Genomic DNA, 7,696 nt, shown 5'->3' with positions numbered 1-7,696 from the left:
ACAGAGATTTCTTAGGGAACTTGGAATGAAACAACCATTTGACCCAGCTATCCCACTCCTCAGTCTATACCCAAAGGATTTTAAATCAGTCACATCAATGATGTGACACAGCCACATCATGTTTATAGCAGCTAAATTCACAATAGCTATACTGTGGAACCAATCTAGATTCCCTTTGATAGATGAACAGATAAAGAGGCTATGGCATATATACACAATGGGATATTAATCAGCTTTAACAAAGAATGAAATTATGGTATTTGCTGGTAAATGGATGGAGTTAGAGAATATCATGCTAAGTGAAATAAGCCAATCCCAAAAAACAAATGCCAAATGTTTTCTCTGATACATGGATGCTGATACCTAATGTGGGAAAAAAGGGAAGAATGGAAGAACTTTGGATTGTGCAGAGGGGAGTGAGTGGGGAGGGGATTTGGGGATGGAAAAGATGGTGAAATGAGACTAACATTATTACCTTATATATGTGTATGATTGTATGAATAGTGTGAATCTGCATCATGTATAACCAGAGAAATAAAATGTTGTCCTCCAGTTTTGCTCAGTGAGTTAAAATGCATTTTGTGTGTCATATATAACTAATTGGAACAAAAAAAATAAATCCTCTGGAAATGGTTCTAAATATAAATAACTCCAAATGAGACATCTATTCAAGAAAACCTAAAAGATTCAATAAGAATGATGAATGTCTGTGAAGTCTAAATCAAATTAAATCAAGGCTGCTTTCTGTTCATCCTCCCAGCTCAGTCAGGCAGTGACTCCACTGCAGAATGATGGGGCAGAGACATGATGGGCTGAGGACTTTCACCCAGGAGGGCTGCCTGTTGCTTCATCCATGTTAAAATGAAAACAGCACAGGGTGAAGGCGCTTTTTCCTTCCCAGCATCTGCTTGTGGACTGGAGAATGTTTGGCTGGGCACTGTGAGAGCATGAGGCCTCCAAACTGCCCTTGAGGTGATGGTTCCATATTTAGAGGTGCAAGCTTGGGTGTGTGTGGCAGAGTGGGAGATTGTCCCCATGCCCATCTCTGGAGATTTGGGCTCAGGGGTTTCCCCTGAATGTAGCCCTCCTGAGGTCAGAACAAAAATTCTACACTGGCTTTAGAAACCATCCTTCAAAGTACTTAGAATTTGAATTGTTAGTGAAACAAGATTTGCCTCAGGGCATTATTGTAAACAAGAAAGTAGTCAGCAGGCAATTAGTAGAATTTGATAACTGGTCAAAGTCAAAGAAAGGCAGCTCACTCTGCCTAAAATCTGTCACCCCAGGTTGTCTGTAGGCATGATTAAAATTATCACTCCTGAGAAGCAACACCAGAGGCTTCCTGTTAGGGAAAAAAAACTTCACTAAATATTTTACCAGCCACAAAGTAAATAAGCAAACAGTAAGCTCCACAGTGGCTGGGTAACAACACCCAGAATTGCTATGTTATATTTTCTGAATTATCCAATTTCCCAAAGAAAACTGAGGCAGGCAAAGAAGTAGGAAAATACCATCTAGAATCTGAAAACAAAGCAGGCTACAGAATGCATTCTACTGTCATGTATAAATAATTAGAACAAATATTATTTTTAAATAAACCCACTCAACCATCTTTTATACATGATGGTGGTTTGTGAGAATTCTCTGGATAATTAGGATCTTTGAATAATTATGTCTACATTTTTATTTTGACCTGAATTCATTATTTAATAAACAGTTAGCACTTAAAAAAAAGAAAAAAATGAAAAAAGAAAAGTGCTTGTGACAGTGACCTAAAGTCATGCAGCAGATTCTTTAAGAAAGACCTCAAAGTAGCCAATAAAGCATGTTCCTTAATGAGGTGAAGGAGCACCAAATGTTTCACCAAATAGAGAATATCAACAAAGAAACAAATTATAAAAAGAACCAAATGGAAATTTTGGAGTTGAAAAGTACAATAATTAAAAGTAAAAACAAATCCATTAGAGGAACTGAACAGTTGATTTGAATTTGCAGAAGAAAGAATAAGCAAACTTCAAAATATATGAGTAGAGATTATGTCAGCTGAAAAACAGGGAATAATAAAGAAAGAAACATGTGAGATCCATTAAACATAACGGAAGGTGCTAATGAGAGTCCCAGAAGGAGAGGAGAGGGAGAACAGGGAAGGTAAATTATTTAAACAAATGATGACTTTTAAAAAATTGTGAATTTATTTAAAAGTAATAACAAACCTGTACAAGGATCCTCAGTAAACTCCAAGAAGGATAAATGTGAAGAGAGCCCCAAGATAAAAGTCATAATAAGAAAGCTGGAAGTCAAAGACAAGGAGAAAATCTTAGAAGCAGGTAGAGACAAATGGCTTGTTACTTCTAAGCAAATCCCACTAAGGTTAGTAGCTGACTTCTCAGCAGAAGCAAATGAGACCAGACAGTCGTAGGACAACCTTTCAAATTGCTCAGAGCAAAATAATCCTTCATCCTAGAATCCTACTTCTGGCAAATCTGTCTTTGAGAAATGAAGATAAAATAAAGATTTTTCCAGATAAACTATCAGCAAGAGAAATTGTTTCTAGCAGACTGTCCTTACAAGAAATATTACAGGAAGTTCTTCAGGCTGAAAGCAGATGACTCTAAATGGCAATCTGAGCACACAAGAGAAAACAAAGAGTATCATAAATAACCAACCAGAGAGTTGAGAGCACAGGGCAAATGGCCTATTCAAAAACTGGAAAAGCAATTCAATGTGGGGTATCATTTATAAACTCAACTACCTAAGAGAGAATCTGCTGGGGTGAGTAGCTGGTAGAATCTTTGGGTGTTTTTAATGAATTTCTGGAGGCAAAGTATGACTAGCATGAGAGTCACAACTCTTCAGGACAAGACTTAAGGAGGATCCCACTTTTGTGGGTTTTATCTTATGGAATTCCAGCAGTTTCTCACTCTGAAAATGGGAGAGAAATTCCTCCTTGTCAGAAAAGAAGAAAAGTAACCATTTTGAAACACATCCAGAGCATTCCTGTAACAAAGATCAGTCTTCCAAAAGGACCACTTTGCATAGCAGTATCTGACCTGGAGCAGAACAGTTGGCCAGCTCCAGGTCCCTCCAGCCTTCCAATGTTATGCAGGAAAGAAGAAAAAGCTAGCTGAAAAGTACTTCTCATGGTCTTAGGCCAGGGACTCTGACCCACCAAAACTGGAGATGTGATAATCAGAGGATACAGAACACTTCCTAAATGTTTTCCACCATAGCAGCAGAGCTCAGTGCAGATTTTTAAATTTCTCTTTTCTACCTCCAGATGTTTCTTACTTCAGATCTCAATTTTCCAAGTGTTCTTAGCATCCAGTATTTATTTTCTTTCACTTATAAAATTTATTTTAAATATTAATTCTCAAAGAATTCCTAATATGTGACATTAACATTCAGAATCTCTCTTTCACCAGGTCTCCCATGTGTACTTTGGGAGCCCTTTATTGTATAGCTGACTGCACTCCAGCCAGTTGCCCTCCCAGCTGCTGCATGGAGCCCTTGGCAGACTCTCACCTCAGAGACCAGTTGCTCTTCCCTTCTCCCTACAAAGTGCCTTACTCCACTTTTCAGTCATCTTGTAATGCCAGAAGCCTGTGTGACCACCTGAGTTAAGATAGCAGTCTGGTACTCCCATACCTTCCCAGAAACAAGTGCCAGAATGAGCTCTGGTCTGGCATGCTGTGGATATCATGTCTAGTTAGCATCAGTGTTCATGTGCTAATGGTGAAGTTCTATGGGGCAGGGCATTTGCTTCAGTGTGTCCAGGGGGTGCATTCCCAGGGATTGGAGCAAGGCTGATGGATAGTAAGACCAGAGACTATTTTGTAGAAGAAAAGTTGTGATTTTAATTATAAATATGAAATGTCACTTTCTTGTGTTATGTACACACGTGTGTAATGTGTGTATTTGTGTGTGTGTGTGTGTGTGTGTGTGTGTGTGTGTGTGCACATCCTATCTTGCCCCAGCAATATCTTTGGAAAAATGTACTCACACATGCACACACAGGAACACATGTTCCACAGTGTTGGTCTGAAAAATCTTCCTCAAGTGACTTGTGCAGGATTGAAGACACACTACCTGGAGTGGTCATGCCACCTGTGCTGCTTCCTGTGCTGTCAAAGTCACCTGCTCACACCAGCAGCTTATACTTACCTAGCAGCAGGAGGACAGCAAGACTGAACCATCAGTAAAGATGAACTCTGGCAAGATGGAAACATGGAAAAAGAAAACTTCCAATCACTGCCCTGAATATATGTGCAGTGTGAATCAACAGTGCTAAGCCTTGCTCAGACATCATGTTGATAATAAGTGTTGAATTTCATAATATTAAAACCATAAGGGAGTTAGAAGTTTGGAGATACAATTGTGAAAATATTTTATTAAAAACTTTGATCCACATTTTGAGGATATCTATATTCATCTGTTTTGAATTTGTGAGAATTTCTGGAAAAGAAACAGGAAAATTACTGTTGTAACTGATATAATTCTGTGCACTTGGGTGTATATAGATAGCAAGAAAGTCCATCTGTTTAAGGAGGCACAGCATTACACTGTGCTTATGTCCCACTTTTCCTTTCCCCACTTGTCTGTTGATTGACACTGAGGCTGATTCTTGGCTACTGTGAACACAGAAGAGCAGGCATCTCATCAACATAATAGTGCTGTTGTGAACACAGAAGTGCAGACAACTCCTGAACATAATGACTTCTCTGCATTGGACACACACCTAGAAGGAAAAACGTTAGACCGTGTGGTAGCAATTCTTTTAACATTCTGCAGAACCTCCAAACTGTTTTCTATAATGACTACTAATTTAGACTTCCTCTAGCAGTGTACAGGGTTTCCCTTTATTCTCATCCTCTCGAACAATTGTTATTTTTTTCTTTCTTATAATGGTAATTCTATCAGATGTGAGGTGATATCTCATTATGGTTTTAATTTGCATTTCACTGATCAGTATTGAGGCTGAACATTTTTTCACATACTTGTTGGCCATGTGTACATCTTCTTTTGAGACACATCTATTCAGATCCTGTGCCCATATTAACATGGAAGTTGTATTTTACAAGGAGATATGTATACTAATTTTATCTTAGAATTAAAAAAGTCATACAATTGATTACCAAGCCCAACACTGCTGTTCTCCAGTAAATAACTGAGATGATCAAACATGGCTTTTTGATTCTACTCACTTATATGACAGAAGTAACAGAGAAAGCAACAATGGCTAGTTATCACCTTGGAAAGGTGATTTCCTTCAGAAAGGATATTTTATTAGTCACTCTAAACAAGTAACCTCCATAAAACTGAGTTCAGAAGTGGAGGTCTCAGTCACATCATCCATCCATCTGTCTTCGTGCACCAAACTTCAGATATAGAAAGTCTTCAAATACACAGACTATGAGTCACCTAGTCCTTGGGCCAGTAAAAATCAAGTCCAGCACCAATTCAGAAACCACCTTACCAACATAAGGTTGGATCTAGAATTCATCTTTAGCACTGAACTCAAAGGCTGCCTGAGCCTTGTGTGGTAATTAGCTCTGGTTTCTGACTACTACCAGTAGCTGTGGTTCCCTGGGAAATTAAACAACCTCTTTGATTCTGTTCAGTAAAATGGGATAATATGTATATTAATACTCTAAGAAGGAAAGGGAAAGGATACATTAAGTAAATTTCTGAAAATATATAGTTCAGTATTTGGAACCAAACAACAGGGTCATTATTAGCATTGTTACTACTATTATTATTATTACTGAGAATCTGGGGATTCCCAATCTCCCTGACTTGCACACCACTTGCTTGCTGAGAGGAGCCCACTGACCAACAGTCCTTCCATGTGGGCCCCATCAAGCACACACTGCTTCCCTCTGATGCTCCCTGGAGTCCTTCCTCAACAGAAAATACTATGACTACTTTTATAAGCCCAACTGGTAGACAGACTGATCATGGGAGATATGGGCTTGTTATCATGCTATAAAAATATATCTTGAAATTTACAATAAAGAAAAGCACTGCATATAACAGGAGATAGAAAATTTTACTGTAAAGGTTTGGTAGAACTCAACTGAGAATCCATTAGAATCTGAGCTTTCATATTGTGGAAGATTTTAAATTGCTATTTCAATTTATTACTTGGTATTGGTCTCTTTAGATTTTACACGTTTTTCTATTTCAATTTGGGCAGATCATATGTCTCTAGAAATTTGTCATTCATTTCTAGATATTGTTGTTTATTGAAGTATAAATTTTCAACATAGATTCAGATAAACCTCAGTATTTCAGAAGGATGTAGGGTGCGATCTCCTTTCTATCACTGATATTGTTGATTTTTTTCTCTCCTTCTTTTAGTTAGTCAACTTTATTTCTCTTTTTTAAAGAACAAACTCTTCATTACATTGATTCTGTGTATTGTTCAATTATTCTCAGTTTCATTGATTTTTTTTCCTTTGATCTTCATTATTCCCTGTCTTCTACTGGTTTTGGAGTTTAGTCTGTTTTTTCCCTAAGGGCTTGAGGTGGAATATAGGCTTATTTATTTGGAATCTGTCAAGTCTTTAAATGTAGGCAAACAGTGCCATAAGTTTTTCTCTTAGGACTGCTTTTACACAATCCCAGATACATTGATATGCCCTCTTTGGTCTCATTAGTTTCTAAGAATTTCTTAATTTCTCTTGTCATTTCTTTTTTGATCAGTTCTTCAGTTAGGTGAGCATTGTTCAACCTCCCTGTATTTATGTCACTTACATTTTTTTTTCTTTTCTAATAGAATACATGGGATTACATCAGATTTTGACTTGCTAATATTTGATATTTAGGCATGAATATGATCTGTTTTGTAAACAGTTTCAGTGTTGCTGAGAAGAAGATAAATTCAGGTCTTTGAGATTGGAATATTAGGTTGGTTATCAGGTAGGTCCACTTTATTATAGTGTTGATCAGGCTTAAAGTATGTTTGATATTTTGATGACCTGTCTATTGGTGACAGGGGAGTGTTGAAATCACCCAGTGTTTTGGGGTTTGGATTTAACTCATTTAGCATAATATGTAGTATTATGTTATTATGTAGTATTTCTTTTGTGTAATTGTGTATGTTCACATTTGTGGCATAAATGTTTACTATTCTTGTAACTTCCTGTTGGATTGTTCATGTTACTGGGATAAAGTGGCCTTCTTTGTCTTTTCTGATTAATTTTTGCTTGAGTTTTTTTTACCAGAATTGAGAAATATCTATTCCTGCTGGTTTTCTTGACCATATGCCTGGAAAAAATATATATATTTTGCAATCCTTTCACCTTCAGTTTGGGATGTTTTTGCCTATAAGCTGAGTCTTTTCTTAGCATCATAGACTTGCATTCTGGTTTTGTCATATTCTACTAATCTGTGTCTTTTAATTGAGAAATTAAGACCATTAACATTTATTGTTAGTATGTATATGTGTTTGTTGTTTCCTTTCATAATTTTTGTTATATTTTATCCTGATTTGATTCTCATTTACTGGATTATTTTTCTGTTTATCTTCTGTTTGTAGTCTTTGAAAATTGTTTTTTAGTTCCTCTGTGTAGTATATCATTGAGTTTCCTTTGTAATGCTGGCTTGGTCCCCATGAATTCTTTTTTTTTTTAATTCTCTTTTTTACTGTAAAAATATTTCACTTGTATTTAATCTACAGAAATTCTTGTCATTTAAT

At 36.8% G+C, this 7,696-nt stretch overlaps 1 long non-coding RNA gene across 1 annotated transcript; it reads right to left on the bottom strand.

Moving 5' to 3' along the window:
- Positions 1–4,370: 4,370 nt before the first annotated feature.
- LOC306652858 lies at positions 4,371–7,177 on the bottom strand. Its single transcript, XR_013761560.1, has 2 exons — positions 5,248–7,177; positions 4,371–4,735 (listed from the first exon to the last, which is right to left on the bottom strand). It is a non-coding gene; the product is annotated as an uncharacterized lncRNA (long non-coding RNA).
- Positions 7,178–7,696: the final 519 nt, after the last annotated feature.

The sequence above is a fragment of the Sciurus vulgaris genome (assembly GCF_902686455.1).
Source record: "Sciurus vulgaris genome assembly, contig: HiC_scaffold_623_arrow_ctg1, whole genome shotgun sequence".
Lineage (NCBI taxonomy): Eukaryota > Metazoa > Chordata > Mammalia > Rodentia > Sciuridae > Sciurus > Sciurus vulgaris.
This window is presented reverse-complemented; position numbering and strand designations above follow the sequence as displayed.